Source organism: Prionailurus bengalensis, chromosome B4, assembly GCF_016509475.1.
Source record: "Prionailurus bengalensis isolate Pbe53 chromosome B4, Fcat_Pben_1.1_paternal_pri, whole genome shotgun sequence".
In the NCBI taxonomy this organism is placed as follows: Eukaryota; Metazoa; Chordata; class Mammalia; order Carnivora; family Felidae; genus Prionailurus; species Prionailurus bengalensis.
The window spans coordinates 89,226,004-89,245,477 of NC_057358.1; the positions used below are offsets into that span (position 1 = coordinate 89,226,004).

Genomic DNA, 19,474 nt, shown 5'->3' on the forward strand with positions numbered 1-19,474 from the left:
CAAATGTATCAAGTAAGGTTGAATTGAGGCGTACCTTTTGGCAAAAGCAATGCTGAGGAAGCCACACCTACTTGACTTTTTTGCTTCAAATTGGGCCACTTTAGTTGGAAGAGTCTTGAATATATGGATTTCATTTATTGGCCACGTGTCATTGGTTAAGTCTTACTGTCGTTTTTGCTGTTTATTTAGAACCAGTTGAATTACTATGAATACATGAAAATTACTACAGTATATAATGGTCTATACCTTAGAACTTCTTTAGGGATCAAGTTGACTTTCTCAAATGGGACCAGGTTTGCTACATAATGAAAATATTGTAAGTTGTGTATTTTATTGGTGTGTACCCATGATTTTTTATTAATCTATATTCTGTATGTTAGAGCCTAAGTAGCTGTTAAGTGTTTCTTTACTTTTAAACTATCTTTGCTCTAAACCCCCCCCCCCAAACTATCTGTTGCAATGCATCCAACTTTAGAAATAACTGAGGATAAACATGAAGTGCTGAACTTCATACCAAGGGGGTATTAGTGTTAAAGGACTTTCTAGAACTGGTGTAGAAGTTCTTAGCAAGTCTGGTTTATTGTTTTATTGAGGTGTTGGGAGGAAGCTGGAGGGGGGGGAAGCTATGTAATAAATGATGGTTCAAGGTGATTTTCCAGATAAACTAAGGAATTCCCCATTACCTCCAGTGGACCATTCTCTCTCCTTTGGTAAATAAATGGTGATGAGAACAGCTCTCCGCCTGTAGTTGTGAACTAAGCAATGCCTCATCTCTATTTGCCTTTGGGGTTGTTTTTTGTTTTGTTTTCTTTTTTTAATTTTTTTTTCAACGTTTATTTTTTATTTTGGGGACAGAGAGAGACAGAGCATGAACGGGGGAGGGGCAGAGAGAGGGAGACACAGAATCGGAAACAGGCTCCAGGCTCTGAGCCTTCAGCCCAGAGCCTGACGCGGGGCTCGAACTCACGGACCGCGAGATCGTGACCTGGCTGAAGTCGGACGCTTAACCGACTGCGCCACCCAGGCGCCCCTTTTTTTTTTTTTAATTTTTTTTTCAACGTTTATTTTTTGTTTTGTTTTCTAATTAAAAATAAAGTTACAAGGAAGAAATTACGGTTTAGAATTCCGCCCCCATCAAGCTTAAAAAGAAATCATGTAAAAAAAAAAAAAAACATGCATGCTAAAGAGGAGGCTTAAAAATAACAGGAGAAAGTGATAGAGGTAATGAAACATGTCTGTTTGATATTTACAGAATGTGAACTCTCATTCAGACTTAGGCACTTTTTTTGTTGTTGTTGTTAGACAGTCATGACCTGCTGTTTTTGTCTGTTGCCATGTGGCTATTGTTCAGACATTTCCTTGTCAGGCATTTTTGTTTATTTTTTAAAGTTTTATTTATTTTGAGAAAGTACACGTGTATGAGCATGGAGGGGCAGACAGCGCGCATGAGAGAGAATGAATGAATGAATGAATGAATGAATATGAATAACCCAAGCAGGCTCTGTGCTGTCAGCATGGACCCTGATGGAGGCTGGATCTCCTGAAGCATCAGAACAAGGCGATCATGACCTGAGCCAAAATCAAGAGCCAGAACCTTGGGGCACCTTGGTGGCTCAGTCGGTTGAGCAACCTGACTTCAGCTCAGGTCACTGATCTCCCACTTTGAGCCCCCAAGTCAGGCTCTGACCTGAGCTTGTTTCAGATTCTGTGTCTCCCTCTCTCTGCCCTTCCCCCGACTCCTACTCTGTCTCTCTCAGAACTAAATAAACATTAAAAAAAAAAAAAAGTTAACCAGTTGAACCATCCAGGCGCTGCTGTTGGGCATTTTTTAAACAATTAAACTGTGTGCCAGTTCCTGTCCTAGGTGCTAAGAATTTATAGACCAATGCAGATAAGGTCCTTATGCTGGAGAAACTTCCTAGTTCTTCAAAAGCACTATTCCTAATATGGTGTGTTACTTTCTTCTCTACAGTGAGAGAATGAGAACCCTTGGACTAATAATTCTAATAGTGGATTAATCGTTAAAGAAAAAGCCATGCATAGTCTAGTCCCATGTTTAGCCATGCAATCTTATTTTTCCCAGTCCTCCAAAACAAAGACTTTTTGTTGTGTTATCTTGTCTGGTCTCGTCATGGCCTGTGCTGAGCTCCCCCATCTTTCTGCTTTCACTGTTGATTCTTCCTTTCCCTCTCTATCTGAATTGTACTTGTGCTTTAAGGCGGAGCAAGAGTTTGCTTCATCCACGTAAAACACCATTTTTTTCCTGTTTGTTTTGCCCCATGGTGTGCTCTCCATAATCCTAGACTATCCATAGTTGGCATCACACAGTTTAGCATTTCTCACTTACGGGTGTGCGCAGTACGTTTTTAGACACCCTCCCCCCCAACTCTGAGCTTTGGTGGGAGCTCTTTCTAATCATGGCTTCGATTCCCAGCTGCTTTAGAAAGAAAGCTGGACTAGAGCATGGGAGAGGTGACACAGGAGAGCCTGAGATTAAAAATTAACCAGATAATCATCAAGGAAGGTAACCCATATGAGAAATAATCAGCTGTGTAGGTTAGAAGCATTTGAGCCCTGTAACTTGCCAAAATTCTATTTTCATAACCTCTTACTGCAGCAACTTGCCTAACATGGTTCTCCGTAAAAATTTAAGTTGGGCTTTGGTGGCTCACTAGATTTAGCTTGCAAAGCTGCCTTGTTTGGCCTTCGTGGCGTTGTAACAATCATCAGGATATTTTACAAAAATTCAGGTCTGTAGTTTGTCCAAAATAACCTCCCCCACCCTGGTGAACTATAGGGGACACTTGATGAGCTCATATTTCAAGAGCCATGGGTAACAGCAGCAGCAACAAACATGGATGTTTACTATGTGCCAGACACTGTTCCAAGAACAGGATGAGCCTCACAGTATCTCTTGTAAGAAGATACTATCATTATCCAAATATTATAGATAAGGAAACTGAGGCACAGAAGGGTGAAGCATCCTCTATAGCATGATCCCACAGCTTGCAGAGGGTGGACCGGAGATCCAAACATGAGCAGCCTCACTGCAGATGTCCACAATCATTTTGCCTCACCGCCTCCTTCAGAGAGACTGGGGTGCCTGTCCAGAAGGCCTCCCTAAAGTGATTGACAAGACTTGGTTATAAAGTAGCAACGTGGATTTTAATATGTCCAAGTAGAGCAGCAGTTTATTTTTCTTTCCACTTCCTCAGATTGTACTTAACTGGATTCTTAACTTTGAGACAAAATGACAGCTGCATGAAGAGGCTTGCACAAATCTAATTGCTTAAAATTAGTTTGCATGTTTATTATTTTTATTAACTACTTACTATTTTTGTCACATTTGCTCATTTCCAAGGACAGCAACCTCATTTTCCCTAAACCAACTGACTTCTCCTTTCTCTGGATTCTGTCTGTACTCATTCTGTCACTCCATCATAGACTGTAGTATTTTAATAGTGATCTCCTTATTAGACAGTAAGCATTTTAAAGATTGCATAGTCCTTTCTTTGACATCCATATAACAAATGCATGGAGGCATGTAACCATGTTTAGGACATTACGTTTTACAAAGTAGGTTTTTAATTCTGTGTCTGAGAGGGTATTAAGATGAAAGTATACGTGTGTAAGGTGTGCATATAAAACTCTTGTTCTAGAGGTTTGCAAGCATTCTCAAAAGTAGAGGGAATAGCATAAATCCCCATGTGCCCATACACTGCCTCAACAACTTTGATGTTTTTAAATTGTGAAATACACATAATGAATGTGATGTACACACATACACTCTTAAAGGAATAATAGTGAAAAATGAGAGCCTGTGTTGTAATCACTTAAGAAATGTTATTAATGTACCTGAAGCCCCTGGGTTGTGTTCTGTTGTCTCCCACCACAGACAACTCTTACCCTTAAGTTGTGTGTTAACTCATTTGTGGCTGAAGTTGCCACAGTTATTTGTATCCCAACACCTGTACTACTTTCTCCGTTAGTAATCTCCCAAGTTTTAGCTGGACCTATGCCTTCTAAAGACTATTTTCCACGTTCCCTTGCAGTTACGTATGGCCATGTGACTAAGTTTTGACCATTGTGATGTGAATAGAAATGATCTGTGCAACTTCGTTGTTGTGTCCTTAGAAGGATTGTGCTCTTTTCTTCTTTGGGTTGGAATGTGGATATGATGGCAGGAGCCAAAACAAAGCCTTGGGGACCATCAGACAGAACCCAGATGTTGAGGGTAGAAAGTGAAATAATTTAAGAAGTAGGTTTTGTTCTCCCTGGCCCACAGTGGACTATGCTTGGCGCTTTCCTGATCAGTTGGCTTCTGATATGCCCTGGTAGGCTTTACTTCTATAATGCAGTTGTTAAAAAGTTTCCATTTATTTTTGTCAAAGGAATAGAGTCATATATTCAATATCCAAAAAGTGTTAATGTAGAATGAAAAGTTCCCCCTTGCCCTTCTGCTGTCTGACCTTCCTTCCACACAAAGGAAACAGTAGCACCAATTTCATTCCTATCCTTCCAGGGAAATTTATGTAGTATTATGTATTTTAAATTCAGTTAATTAGATTATAAAAATTTGAAAATAGCTATAGTTCCTAATCCTGAAACATCTTTGGACGTCTGCTTTTGGCCATGGTTGTGGATTTTACCTGAAGCGACAATTCTGCATTGCTAGGTTCTTGCTAAGGGGTTGTCAGAACTCTGAAGCATGCTATGTTCAAATACAAAAGAAAATGTTCTCATTTATCAAAGTCTGGGCAGGGGAGGAGGTAGGGGCTGCCTGTGTCCAAGTTAACGGACAACTAAGTTGTCCCTGCTTTTGAGTTCCTTAAGAGCTGGGTTGGAGACGGCCAAGCAGAGGAGTCCCAGCGCGGTAGTATGCGGTGCTCCAGTTATCTTGGTAAAGCACCAGCATGTTTTTGAAATTTTTTAAAACTGTTTTATTTATTTTTGAGAGAGACAGAGGGTGAATGGGGGGCAGAAAGAGAGGGAGACACAGAATCTGAAGCAGGCCCCAGGCTCTGAGCTGTCAGCACAGAGCCCGACGCGGCGCTCGAACTCACTGACCGCAAGATCTTGACCTGAGCCAAAGTCAGATGCTTAACTGGCTGAGCCACCCAGGTGCCCCACGTCAGCATGTTTTTGAAAAAGCCAAGTGAAGGTACTGGGGCTCCTGCAGTTTACATACTGGGGAATTTAAAACCTCTATTCAGAACCTCAAACCCCAGCTTTGATTTATATACACCTCTAAACCAGCAAGTTAAGTCTGCTTCCTAATCCTAGAACAATGGAGTCAGTACATGGAAAGGAGAAACAGTGCTAGCTGTAAACAGACCCACAGACAGATGTGAGAAATGACAGCAGACAGGATGACAACAGAGGAAGGATTTCGGCCTTGGCAGCCTAGGGCCATTTAATGGGTGACAGACACTCCCACATACCTCAGTAAGCTCTTTTGCTGTGTTGGCACAGTAACACAGCAAAATGGGATACTTCACTTTGGGAGATGTGCCTGAGTCATCGAGATAGTGTGCTCAGTGCATTGTGTTTTAAAAGATTATAATCAGGCCAATGGAAGAATGATAACTTGCAGCCTTGAAACTAGAAGATAAACAACCTAGAAAGAAGACTGAAAGATTCAACTGTGTTACAATTTAGTAATTTCTACAACAGAAAAAAAAAAAAAAAAAAGAAACCAAAATAAAACAAGGAAAAGAACAAACTGGGAAAATCAGTTTTGCTATTTATGATAAGCAAAACTTAATACAACCTAGAGAGGGGTTCCAGAGTTTTTACTGGAAGAGACTGGAGAGTTCCTACAGTTGATAGGCTTAAAAAAAATACAAAGGTGTAGAACTATAGGTTATTTGTGAAAACATGTATTTTTACAGTCTTGTTTTTAATAAATGCATATGCTAAATGAAAATATAACAGAAAGGACTAGGACTTTGTATACATCACTCTAGAAGGATTGTCCTTAAAATGAGTATAAAGCATTTCCAATTTGTTTTGTCTTTTTTGTGCACATGCAAAAGAGGGTAAAAATGTTTAGGTCCCCAGAAAACTTTGCCAAGACTATTTATTGTACACTCTTGGGGCAATTTTTCTTAGCTATGTCGGGATCTATGACGGCATTCTCAGAGGTCCCTGAATTCTTTGTAAATTTGTATTTAAATGCTTTAAAAGTTTTCTCTGTGCTCCCAAAGGGGTGTATCTTGGATCATGATCTCTCAACATAATGTTGCCTTGCGTTTACTCCCCCCCTCCAAAAAAAAAAAAAAAAAAAAGCTTTATTCAACTATAATTCACATACCGTATAATTCACCTGTTGTTACATGTACATTTCAGTGATTTCAGTAAATTTATAGAGTTGTGCAGCCATCACACGGCAGTCTACGGTTTGTGGTTTGGCTCTTCCTAGGCTAACGTGGAGGTTCAGTCTAGATTGAAAACCTTTCCATTACCCCCCACCAAAAGAAATCCCTCCTGTTTTTATTTTGTTCACCCTTGGTCTAGCTGGCCGTTCCAAGTACCCACTGATCTGCAGGCTGGCCCTATAAAGTTGCCCTTTTTCGACATTTCACATAAATGGAATCAAGCACTCTGTGATCTTTTGGATCTGGTCTCACTTACTTACATGATGTTTGAGGTTTATCAGGTTGTAGCAGGTCAGTAGTTCATTTCACTTCATTGCTGATGAGTGTTCCATTGTTTGGACCTGACATTTTGTTTGTCCATTCACCTGTTGATGGACGTTGAATTGTTTGCAGTCCCACTGACTTTGGCTTTTATAATCAAATGGATGTTAATAGCCATTATGAAGCTAAAATGGTGATACAAGTTTTCTCAATTTGAGGTTTTTCGATTTTTCCAGGACCTTTTCATATTAAAAAAAAAAAATTCATCTATAATTCAAATTTGAGAAAACACTGTTCAGGTATGTAAGATTTGTCAGCAGTATCCTAGTGATTGGGTTTACCTTTTTTTTAAAAAGTGTTAAGACATTACATTTGAAACCAAAAAAGTGTTAGATGTAACAGTATTCATATATCTATCTGGTTTCCTTAAAAGCATAGGGAACACTAGGTCACTGAAAAGAATCTCTTGGGTCTCTGCCTAGTGAAGTCAGAACAACAATTTGTTACAGTAACCTATCAGTATCACTAGGTGAATTCCTGAAGGAATGATCTGTGTCAGAAATTCTTCAGAGGAAATTAGTTTAAGTCTCACACTTTGCCTCAGTAAATCTCATGATGCTTGTACATATCCAGTGGCCTTCCCTAAATATTCAAAAATAATCCATCTTTTTCCTAGCAGAAACTGACTCTGGGTAACCGAAGCAAGGAAGACAGAACTTACTGAAATTATAGAACTCTAATTATGGGAGACAGAATTGAAGGAGAATTGAACAACCAAAATCTGGGGTAGTTCTGGGGAACCAAGTTATAAGAATCCAAAGACAGGGTCTCTAAGGTGTTAACATTCAAGGAACTCCACTCCAAATGCCTTTAATCTTTGTATGACTGTTCAAAATCCTATTCCTGGGAGGTTGGGCATGGAGTGGTCACAAGCCTCCCCCCCCCCCCCCCCCCCCCCCCCCCCCCCCCCCCCCCCCCCCCCCCACCCCCTTGAGAAAACCTCAAAGTCTCACACTTTATTTCTCTCATTTTCTGGTAGCACCTTCCCGTTAACACATCTTCTCTATTTTGAAAAGGTTTTCTGCTTAAGCAAGTTTGATTATCCAACTGCATCATAGCTCCCTGTTTTTACAGCTTTATTGAGATACATTTCACATTCCATGAAATTCACACATTTAAAGTGGTTCAGTGGTTTTTAGTATATTCAGAGTGTGCCACAATCTAAACTCAGAACATTCTCCACACCCCAAAAAGAAAATTCTTATTAGCTATCCTAACCCCACCCCATCCCCAGGCAGTCACTAATCTATCTTTTCCTGTGGATTAGTCTATTCTGGATGTTTCCGATCAATGGAATCCTATAAATATTTGATCTTTTGTGACTGGCTTCATTCACTGAGCATGTGTTCTCAGGGCTCATCTGTGTCGTAGCATGCGTCAGTACCTCAGTCCTTTTTATGACTAAGATTCCATTGTATGGCTATACCAGTACTGTTTATCCATCCATAAGTTGATGGACATTTTGGTGTTTTTTTGTTTTTTTGGTTTTTTTGTTTGTTTTTTTACTGTTAGGAATGATCCTATGAACATATGTGTACAGATTTTTTTATGGGCATAAATTTTCTATTCTCTTGAGCATATACTTGGGAGTGGAGTTGCTGAGTCCTATGGTAACTCTGTGTTTAGCATTTTGAGGAATCACCAAATTGTTTTCCACAGTGGCTGTACCATTTTATTTTCCCACCAGAAATATATGAGGGTGCTAATTTTCTTCCATCCTCATCAACACTTGGTATTATCTGACTTTGTGGTATTAGCCATCCTGAGTGTGAAGTAGCATCTCTTTGTGGTTTTGATTTGCATTTCACTGGTGACTAATGATATTGAGCATCTTTTCATGTGCTTAATGGACATTTGTGTGTGTGTATATATATATATATACACATATATATATACACACATATATATATATATATTTTTTTGAGAAATGTCTCTTCAAATTCTTTTGCCTATTTAAAAAAAAATTTAAACGTTTTTATTTTTGAGGGAGTGAGCAAGTGCAAGCATGAGCAGGGAAGGGGAAGAGAGAGAGGGAGACACAGAATCTGAAGGAGGCTTCAGGTTCTAAGCAGAGAGCCCAACGCAGGGCTATAATTCACAAACTGACATTGTGACCTGAACTGAAGTCAGACACTCAACTGACTTAGCCACTCAGGCACTCCCTTTGCCTATTTTTAAATTGACTTACTTGTCTTACTGTTGAATTGTAAGAATTGTTTATATGTTCTACGTATAGATCCCTTGTAAAATATATGACTTGCAGATATTTTCTGCCATTCTGAGCATTGTCTTCGTTTTCTTGATGGGTCTCAGTCTAGCTTACCTGTTCTGTTGTCACTTGTGGTTTTAGTGCCATATTTCAGAAACCATTGCCTAAACCAAGGTCCTAAATATTTACTGTGTATTCTAGGAGTTTTATAGTTTTAGTTCCTACATTTAGGTCTTTGATCCGTTTTTTTTTTTGTTTTGTGTGAAATGTGAGGTGGAGATCCAAATGCATTCTTTTGCATGTGCATATCTAGTTGTCCATCACCATTGGTTGAAAGGACTATTTCAATTGTCTTGTCCCAGTTGAAAATCAATTAGCCACAAATGTGAGGATTTGTATTTGGACTCTGTTCTGTTCCATTGATATATATGTATATCCTTATGCCAGTACCACACTGTCTTGATTATTATAGCTTTGTTGTAAGTTTGGAAGTGTAAGTCTTCCAACTTGGTTTTTTTTGAAGGTTGTTTTTTTTTTGTTCATTTCTTGTCCTATCCTGGGTTGCTTTCATTTCCATATGAATTTTAGGACCAACTTACTAGTTTTTGCAAAAAATCAAACTGAGACTTTGTGGATTGTGTTGAATCTGTAGTATTTCCTTCTTATAGATAATAAGTCTTAAGATCAATGAACAAGCAATGTTTTCTCATTTATTTGGATCTCTAACAGCTTTCAACAGTGTTTTACAGTTTTTGGCACAAAAGTGTTAAACTTGTTAAAGTTTTCCTAGAGATTCTTTTAGCTGTGTAATAATGTACATGGGATTTTCTTAATTTTGTTTTCAGATTGCTCACTGTTAGTATATAGAAACAGAATTAATTTTTGTATATTGATCTTGTATCTTGCCACATTGCTGAACTTGTTCTTCATCTCATTTTAGCTACATCTTTACAGTAACAATTTAATGTAAGCTAACAGCATTCATTTATGCATTTATCAAATCAAATTGAACAGCTATGACTTTTCAGGGCTTAGTACACTTTAAGCCTTGTCTTCCATGATCTTATCTTTCTCACATGCAGACATGGCCTTTTGTATGCGACCCACTTTATCTCCTATCCTATCATTTGTTCTGTTCCTTGACCTTCGTTCTGATCTTTTAGTTTATGCTTCAGTACATATACTGTGCATTCTAGCATTTCTTCTCAGTTGCAGGTGCTTTTCCCTTTTCTGTAAGAAATTCTCTTTGTATCCTTTCAAGAAAGGTCTTTTGGACTGTCTGTAACTACCCTTAGGCAAATATAAGCCCTTCTATATTCTTACTGTCTTTTGTACTTAGCTCCATGATAGAAATTATCCTATTATACTGGAAATACTTGAGTGTATGCTCTTGGACATGCTTTTATAAGGCATCTTTATAGCAGTTTGTTCTTCCCATTTACTATTTGCTTCTAATTGTTTATAAGAATGCATATCAGTCCAGGTTCTCCAGGGAAACAGAATCCATAGTGGTGTAGTTTTCTGCAGGTTCAAAATCTATAGGGCAGGAGAGCAGGCTAGAAATTCAGGCAGGAATTGACGCTGTAGCCTTGAGGCAGAATTCCTTCTCTCTGGGAAACCTTTAGTATTTGCCCATTTGGCTTTTCAAATAATTGCAGCCCACACACTATGGAGGCTAATCTCATTTACTTAATGTCAGCTGTTTATAGATGTTAAGCATCTACATAATACCTTCAGAGCAACACCTAGATTAGTGTTTGATTAAGTTACTGGGTACTATATCCTATCCAAGTTGTCAGAAAACTAACCATCAGAGAGGCGCCTGGGTGGCGCAGTCGGTTAAGTGTCCGACTTCAGCCAGGTCACGATCTCGCGGTCCGGGAGTTCGAGCCCCGCGTCGGGCTCTGGGCTGATGGCTCAGAGCCTGGAGCCTGTTTCCGATTCTGTGTCGCCCTCTCTCTGCCCCTCCGCGTTCATGCTCTGTCTCTCTCTGTCCCCCAAAAAATAAATAAACGTTGAAAAAAAAATTAAAAAAAAAAAAAAAACAACTAACCATCAGAGTATAAATTTCTGTAGGAAGGGGGTTTGAATCTTTTATTTACTCCAGGAAGTCAGATGCAGTGTTGCATAATTAAGAGATGTTTTATGAATGCTTGATTGGGTGATCGAATGACTTGAACAAGGTTAAGTTCAAAATCTAACCTGAAGACTTGGAAGTTGTAATTTTGGTAAGATTATTGCTACTTAGTAGGTGATTTCTATAGTCAGATATTAAACTGATAAGAACAGATACTACACTTGATCTTAGCCAGAAGGCCAAGAAGTGATATATAGTCAGATATTATTAGCAGGAAATTGTTTTCCCAATCTCTGGCAGCCTAATCATTTTAACTAAAGCGTCTGTGCCTTCTGTTCTGGATTTATTCCTACCTCCTAGTCACTGGTATGTAACCTACTGTTTTATTTTCTTTAGTTGATATACTTCTAACTACTTGATTATTAAATTTATCATTCCAGACTAACAGCAGGTAGCCCATTTCCTTCCCTACCCTCTTTGGCCCCATTTTGAACTTGTAAGCATTGAGATGCCACTGTCCGCAGCCTCTCTTCAGGTACAGTAATACTGGGTATTTTGAAACACATTTAAGTCATGGCACATTTTTGAGGGAAAAAAATAGATGGAGCCTTACGGTAATGTCTTAGCAATATCTAGGAGACATGGTAGCAAAGCAGAATTAAGAGGTTAAAAACATAATGATAGCAATTATGTGGTGGTGAGGTTGTTGGTCATAGTTGTAGATGTCATAATATTTTCTCTTGGGCTTTTGTATTCTCTCTGCAGGTGATGGTAAAACCAGTATGATTTTTTGCCTTTAAGGAACAATGCTTGTATTTACTTCCTGTAGGTCAGCTCTTGGGCAGGCAAGAATGGTGAAGAGGTCAGCCTATACTGGTCTCAAAGGGCCACATTTGAGGTCAAAGACCTTTTCCATTTGCCCTGACAAATAAAGGGTGAAGATGTGGATGTGTTTGGAGAACAGAGGAAAAAGGAATAGGCCCCAGAAACAATACACTTGACAATAATTTGAAGTGTAAGGGGTGGGAGGGGAGAGGGGGAAGCTTAATATTACCCAGGATACTGAAAGCATTTGCAAATTGCCTTTACCATCCTTAAGGTGGCCGAGGGAACTCCCTGGCCTCTGGAGTTCTCCACATTTCTGCTGATTTGCCAGCGACGTCTAAAGTAGCCTTGGCTGTATCTCTGGAATTTGTGCCGATATTGGGGAGCCTCTGTGCCCATCCGTGTAGTGGTGGTGTTTCGTCTAGACGGCTGTGGCCTAAACTGCTCTCCCTGAAAAGGCTTCACTCGATTTGGCTGCTACCAGCTGAACAGCTGCTAAATTAAGATAAACTCTTACATTCCTGACCCAAAACTCCTCCATCCCCTTGCTGAGCCTCTGTGTGAAGTGGCCCCACATTTCTTATTCTGTAGTCCCCAGTTGTTGTCAAACTCTCAGTGAACTCTGGACAACCGTCTCAGACTTTAAAATAGTTACGCGTCGCCTTGATTACTTTGCATTTCGAAGAGGTGCTAAATGTTTCAAATAAAGCCTGCCTAAACAGTCGTGTCTCATTCCGGTTTCCTCTCTCAGAGGAAGTGTCTTTCAATAACCCCAAACTACTGGCTTCTAATTTTAGGGATAACTAAGGTAGGATCAGGATGGAAAATAAGCTCCTCTATTGATTTGCCTTAGTCATTTTACTCCGAAGCCTATAATTAGCTCTATTTTCTCTACCTGTAATACATGTTTAGGTTTACAGTGATGTTGAAGAAATAGCGGATGATGTACAGGGTTAGAATTTGGGGATATTACTTTTGGGTACTTATGTGAATGGCACTGTGGGGTTTGGGGGGGCAGTGAGATATTACACATCCATCTAGTTTATTTTTAGTGCTATTGTGATACTAACTCATTGACACGGATCTCTTATGAGTGCTTTACTTGTATTAATTTAATCCTCCTAGTACAGTAACCCCTGGGGGCGGAGGGGGGGGGTGGGGACTGTCACCATCCCTCTTCTGTAGTTGAGGAAACTGGAGGGGTGAGTAAATTGTCGCAGGTCAGGGAGCAGGTAAAAGTCAGCACTAGACAGAGCCCACATTCTTGTCTGCTTTGTCCATCTGCAAAGAAAGCTGGCGAAGTAAAAATCTAAACCAAAACCTAGACGAGGAATATAAACCCTCTCCCTCCACATCTGAAGACTCTAGGTCTGGCCCGATGGTAAATTTTCTCCATTTTAAAGCTGTGACAGAGGTTCCCTATCTGCAACACTAAAGAGGAAGATACATATGTGTCAGGTGGTGTTTAATGAGTCCCACCCAAAGGGCTTAAATTCACTTGAGATGGTCACTGGAGCTGTTTCTGTAATAATATTTTAAACACCTGGTAAGGGAATCAACTGTTTTCTTTTTTCAGTCTTTATGAAATTTCACTAAATGGGGGCCATTCAGCTTCTAATGTTCAAATTCAGCTTATAACCCCTCCTTGACTGGCCTTTCCCTCATCATTCAGATTAATGGAAATACTTGCTTTTCCTGCCTCTATGTGTTGCTCTTTCTGCCTGGAGTTTTCTTTCTACCCCTCACTGCATTTTTCTGGGAAATCCTCCATTTTTTTTTAAGACCTAGTTCAAAGGTCACATCTTCCGTAAAGATTTTCCTTAGGTTAAGTTTGTGCCTCTCCTTACAACTGATCATTCATTTCTTTCTATGTGATAGTAGCTTATATACTTTGGTTTTAGCACCATAATCCTTTATTACAGTGCTTGTGCATGGACTGAGATGTTACTGTTCTTCCATGAAATAAATACAAAAATTGAAAATAAGCATTTTGAATTCTTATTACATTTTTTTAGGTATCTTTTTCAAAAGTATCAGTCTGTGAAGGATTCAAATTTTAAGAACCTGGCCCCTCCCCATGATAATTTGAGAATTACTAGTTGTCATTGTTTCTTATCTCTCCTCTATGCTAGACTAGAAGCACCTGGAGAACAGGGTTCATCTTTGCATGAAGAGTACTTTTGTGTCAAGAGTAATGAATTTCACATCCACAGCAGCGAAACTGCAAGTTTCATAAAACGGTTTTTCATATCAGTTATTTGTCCCTTTTTTAAAAAAAAAAAATTGCTTTTTGAGAGTGCAATCGAGGGAGGGGCAGAGGGGGTGCTGTGGAACAGAGGATCTGAAGCAGACTCTGTGCTGACAACAGAAAGCCCAGTGTGGGGCTCGAACTCATGAACTTTGAGGTTATGACCTTAGCTGAGTTGGATGCTTAACTGCCTGAGCCCCCCAGGAGCCCCAATGCTTGTCCCTTTTTAAACACTGAATTATACTCTGCTTTGTGCCTCAATTATTATACAGTAAAACCTTGGTTTGCGAGTGTGATTTGTTCTAGAAACATGCTTGTAACCCAAAGCACTGGTATTTCAAAGCAGATTTCAAGAACCATGGGCTCAGTTGTGATCACGTGATGTTTGTGGCATCACATACTACTTGTATTGCAAGACAGCACTCGTTGATCAAGTTAAAATCTATTAGAAATGTTTGCTCGTCTTGCAGAACATTCGCAGAACAAGTTCTCACAATCCAAGGTTTTACTTGTACTTTTGTGGTTCTTTTTCACTAAATTCTTGTTTCTTTGTTTTATTTATTTTTGAGAGAGCGAGAGAGACAGCATGAGTGGGGAAGAACAGAGAGCGGGAGAGAGAGAATCCTAAGCAGGCTTCTCTCTGTCAGAGCACAGCCCAACTCAGCACTCAGTCTCGTGAACCATGAGATGAGGATCTGAACAGAAATCAAGAGTCCGAAGCTTGACTGACTAAGCCACCCAGGTACCCTCTCACTAAATTCTTGAGGGTCATTAACTTTTGCATCCCAAATGCCCACCCTAGTGCTTGGTACAAAATGAATGGTTGATAGTTGTTGCTGATTGAGTGAACAAGTGAATGAATTCCAGCTATTTATTTCTTGTGTTTAGCTACCTCACTTGATTCATTAATACAGTCTCCCTAGATCCCTTATGATTTAACCCTATATGCTAAAGAAATGTTTAAAATAGGTTTAGAAGAATTAATTTCTAATGTTTAACTATAAAATTTACATTTTATTAAATTTTTTTTAATGTTTATTATTGAGAGAGAGAAAGCACAAGCAGGGGAGGGGCAGAGAGAGAGGGAGACACAGAATCTGAAGCAGGCTCCAGGATCTGAGCTGTCAGCACAGAGCCTGATGCAGGGCTTGAACTCACAAACCGTGAGATCATGACCCAAGTTAAATCGGACACTTAACTGACAGAGCCACCCAGGTGCCCCTAAAATCTACACTTTAATATTACTATTAAAAATCACTAGCCAAAATTTAGGTGGCACTGGTTTTTTTTTTCATATGAAAAGAATATTTCCATTCTCTAACTTATTACCTGTACTAATGCCTTTGTATCCTGTTGTTGTTCACATGATTGTAAGTAACCCTGCTCACAGCCATTCCCTCCTTCAAAGACTTGGTCTTTGCCTGTGAGTTGCTTCTCTTTTCAAAAATAGGGTAGCTAAGGGAAACTGCAACTATCTGTCTGTGATCCATTTACCATATATTTTTCTTCTAGATGGGTTCCCTATTTTGCAGATTACCTAATGAGGATTTGGGAAACCCTCTGAATGATCCGTTTTGTAATTTACATTTGAATGCTAGATTTCAGTAAAAGCAGCTAACCTTGCTTGGACAGTGCTAAAACTGTTTTCTGATATTGCATTTTAGCTTTCCCCATTTATTCGGCAGGTTTGTTACAGTTTACTCAGGATTTTGAGGTTTTTTGTCTTTTTTCATATATTTGTAAGAAACAGCCACCAGGAAATAATGCATGTAGAGCCAAATAAAAGTATATTTACATTAACTTAAGTCAAGAGGGGAAATAGAAAAGGTACATACATTAAAAAAAAAAAAAAATTGAAATATTCCAAGCCAAGCTTGTTAAATAAGCAACATAATGCAACAGGTCGAGTGTTTTCATTGTTGGTGCTTAGTTTCTTCTAGAGCAAATTAGTATTTTTGGAAGAGAGGTGGACTGTCCTATGAATAATTTTCATTCAGGAGATCAAGAAACCTAAAAGTATAATGATATTCCTAATGGACTGCCAAATATACTCCAAATACGAGCATTGCCAGAGGAGCCAAAAGAAGGGGGGTACTCTGTTTGGAATATTATGGGATTAAAAAAAATGAGCAGATTGCATTCATAGAGAAACTATGGGTGAAGGCAAAACAGCTAATAAAGAGGAGCTAAAAGAGCATAAAAGCAGCGATCCACATTTTGAAGATTTTTCATCAGGGACACTGAGTGATCATGGCAACGGTCTCCAAGGAGACCTGTGGAAATGTGAAAAACGCTGAGGTCATACAAGCACCCGGAGAAATTCCGGATTGATTAACAACTTCTAGAGTATCTTTCTCTCTTCACCTTCAATGCCTCTAGCCTTATAAACAGCATTTATTAGAAGGATAAAGGAAAACCAAATGTGATTTACCCCAAAGAGAAAAAGTAACTCTCAGAACAGAAACTCTGCTCAAAACATTGTGAGCAGCCTTTCACTGAACTTCAAAAGCTATTCAGGAACTTGGATATTCATGAAGTGAGAAGTCCCCAAGGATTAAATGGAAGCTTTGGTCATAGGTGGTAGTGATGGTTATTGTTTCGCTGAACAGGATGCAAGTTTAAATTCCAGGGCTGGAAGCAGAGCTCCCAGAAAGGGTTCTCTTGTTAAGTTCTTCATTACTAACCAGGCAGCTCCCTCTGGTTCAGGGACCCCTCCCTTTCTAATCCTTCCCGGATCCCACTGGTGCTACGAGGGCATTGTTTAGGTGGATGGTGAGAAATGCTGTTGGAGGCGGTGGTTTCCTTAGGTCATTCAATGAGTAAACATTATTGCTTGTCTGTGGCAGCCCAGTCAGCTCTTTATCAGACATTGGGAAAGCAAATGTTGCCCGTGGTCTCAAGATGCTAAAAGTTCAAAGAGGAGGTGGACAAAATAAAAACCAAGCCAGTAATTGCATGGGATAGGAAACCTGCACAGAGTGTTATAAACATAGGGAGACTAGAGGGAGATGACCAGGAGACCTCGGAGACAGGAAGAAGTTTCAAGAGGAAGTTTTGGCTGTGTTAAAGCCCATAAGGCGTAGGATGCCCTGGATGATAAGTGATGGGATAGAAGATAGGTCTGAGAATTGTGTGCAGGTCGAGAAACTTGATGAGAAGTAGTCCAGGTGTGGGATGTGATGAAACCTAAGTACTCCTTTGCGTTCTTCTGCTTCGTTCATTACTTCTGGGAAATAGCATTTTGGATTGGAAAAGGGGGTGTCCTGGCTGGTCAAATTCAGGAGGTCTGGCCCCTGGGAGTCGCTGACTTACTAGTGGGGACCTTTGGGGATTTCTGCTCTGGTCCTGACCTTGTTGTGCACAGTTTGTACATAGATCTTACATGTTCACCTTTGTAAGTCTCAATTACAGGATTTGGTCAGACTGCAAGCCTAATGTCTACCCCATGGAGTAATTATGCAGATTAAATGAGTGAATATGTGTAAAACATGGAGAATAAATGCTGCCTAGTATATAGTAAGAACTGTATAAAGGGTCATCGTTATGAGTCGGTATTATTGCTCATCTGGGATTCTTTCAAGTCATTGGAGCACCTGGACTGTCCTCTGGATCCCTAGCCTATACAGAGCTGGAACAGGTCTCTCAGAAGGACCGAGAGCTCTCCAAGAGGGTGTGACCCTCTGGAGGGAGGGATGCCCTGGGTCCCTAGCTATATAGTCCAGATGGAAAAACATAGGTTAATTCAGTGAAAGGTTCATCTTTATTTGGGGTGTGCTGGGATCATCATGAGCCAGCAGCACTGCAGAGTTTGATCCTTTTGAGTTAGAGGTGTTGCTATAGTAATTTTTAGAAGGGACCACATGGGTTTCATAGCACTAAAGGCCTGGGATTTTTACTGTAAAATCATCATTTAGAATATGAAAGACAGATTCTGCTTTTTGTGTTTTTGTTTTGTTTTAGAAGGATGTATTATAGCTGGTAGTGCAGTGCAAATCTCCTCTCAAGAATCGCTAATTACTATGTGAATATCATCTCCACAGCAGGATCTGCTCAGGCCCAGAGTTCAAAACAGTTCACAATACAACAGTTGCTTGCTGGAGTTCTTGGCCATGCTGACTCCCTAAGCTAGTTGTGAAGAATCAGCGAGATGATGTGTCTAAGTTGTTTAGCTTAGAGGAAGCCCTCAATAGATGGCAGGGGCTATTTTTACTCTTCTCATCTGGCTGGTCTCCTCTAAGTTGGTGGCTAGGGCCAAGGCAAGATTAAATTGTGCTGTCCTCACTGGAAGTTTGGTGGTTGCAAGATTTTCCTAGCACATCTTTAGTTTGACCAAACTACAGAAATAACTATAGGATTCCAAATTGGTTCATGTTTTAAAATTGGGTGTGGAGGAAACGGGTCATAGAAAAACTGCCTAAGGAATTCCAGTTGCTTACAGCCACTGAGATGGACATCTTTTATGGGGGGAAATGATATTTTTATTGTATAATAATAATTTTATGACAAAGAGCTAAATTCCTCCCTCCCTCCTTCCCTCCCTCCTTCCCTCCCTCCTTCCCTCCCTCCTTCCCTCCCTCCTTCCCTCCCTCCTTCCCTCCCTCCTTCCCTCCCTCCTTCCCTCCTTCCCTTCCCTCCTTCCCTTCCCTCCTTCCCTTCCCTCCTTCCCTTCCCTCCTTCCCTTCCCTCCTTCCCTTCCCTCCTTCCCTTCCCTCCTTCCCTTCCCTCCTTCCCTTCCCTCCCTCCCTTCCCTCCCTCCCTTCCCTCCCTCCCTTCCCTCCCTCCCTTCCCTCCCTCCCTTCCCTCCTTCCCTTCCCTCCCTCCCTTCCCTCCCTCCCTCCCTCCTTCTCTCCCTCCTTCCCTCATGTTTCAAGTTTTTACCTAAATTCTAGTTAGTTCACATACAGTGCAATATTAGTTTCAGGGGTAGAATTTAGTGTTTCATCACTTAGAGTAATACAGCACCTAGTACTCCTCACAACAAGTGCCCTCCTTAATACCCATCACTCACTTAGCCCATCTCCACCCACCTCCCTCCATCAACCTTTAGCGCTCTGTAATTAAGTTCTTTCTTAAGTAATCATAGTCGTCCCATTACCCTGTTTTATAGATGAGGATACTAAGACACAATGAAATTAAGTAACCCATTCGTGGTCACGAGTGATGTGTTCCATGTGGTCTCCATTGGCATTTCCCCAATAATGATGGAGTCTCTGAGAAGGTGATTTTTGAGGAGAAACTTGAATAAAAGGAAGGAGCAAGCCATGCCAGACTGTGGTAGTAGAACATGTCAGGGCAACATTTCAGAGGTAGAGACTATCCAAGGAGCAGCAGCAAGGACAGTTGTGAAGAGAGAGAAGTGAGCCAGGGGAGATGAGGTGGGGAAGAAAGGCAGGCACTAGGTCTCCTAGGCCTGGGAG

At 40.3% G+C, this 19,474-nt stretch overlaps 1 protein-coding gene and 1 pseudogene across 1 annotated transcript in view; one reads left to right on the top strand and one right to left on the bottom strand.

Moving 5' to 3' along the window:
• Positions 1-19,474, top strand: part of SRGAP1 (SLIT-ROBO Rho GTPase activating protein 1) — a 285,374-nt gene that overhangs the window by 57,504 nt on the left and 208,396 nt on the right. The window lies entirely within an intron of this gene.
• LOC122474197 lies at positions 11,120-11,235 on the bottom strand (annotated as a pseudogene).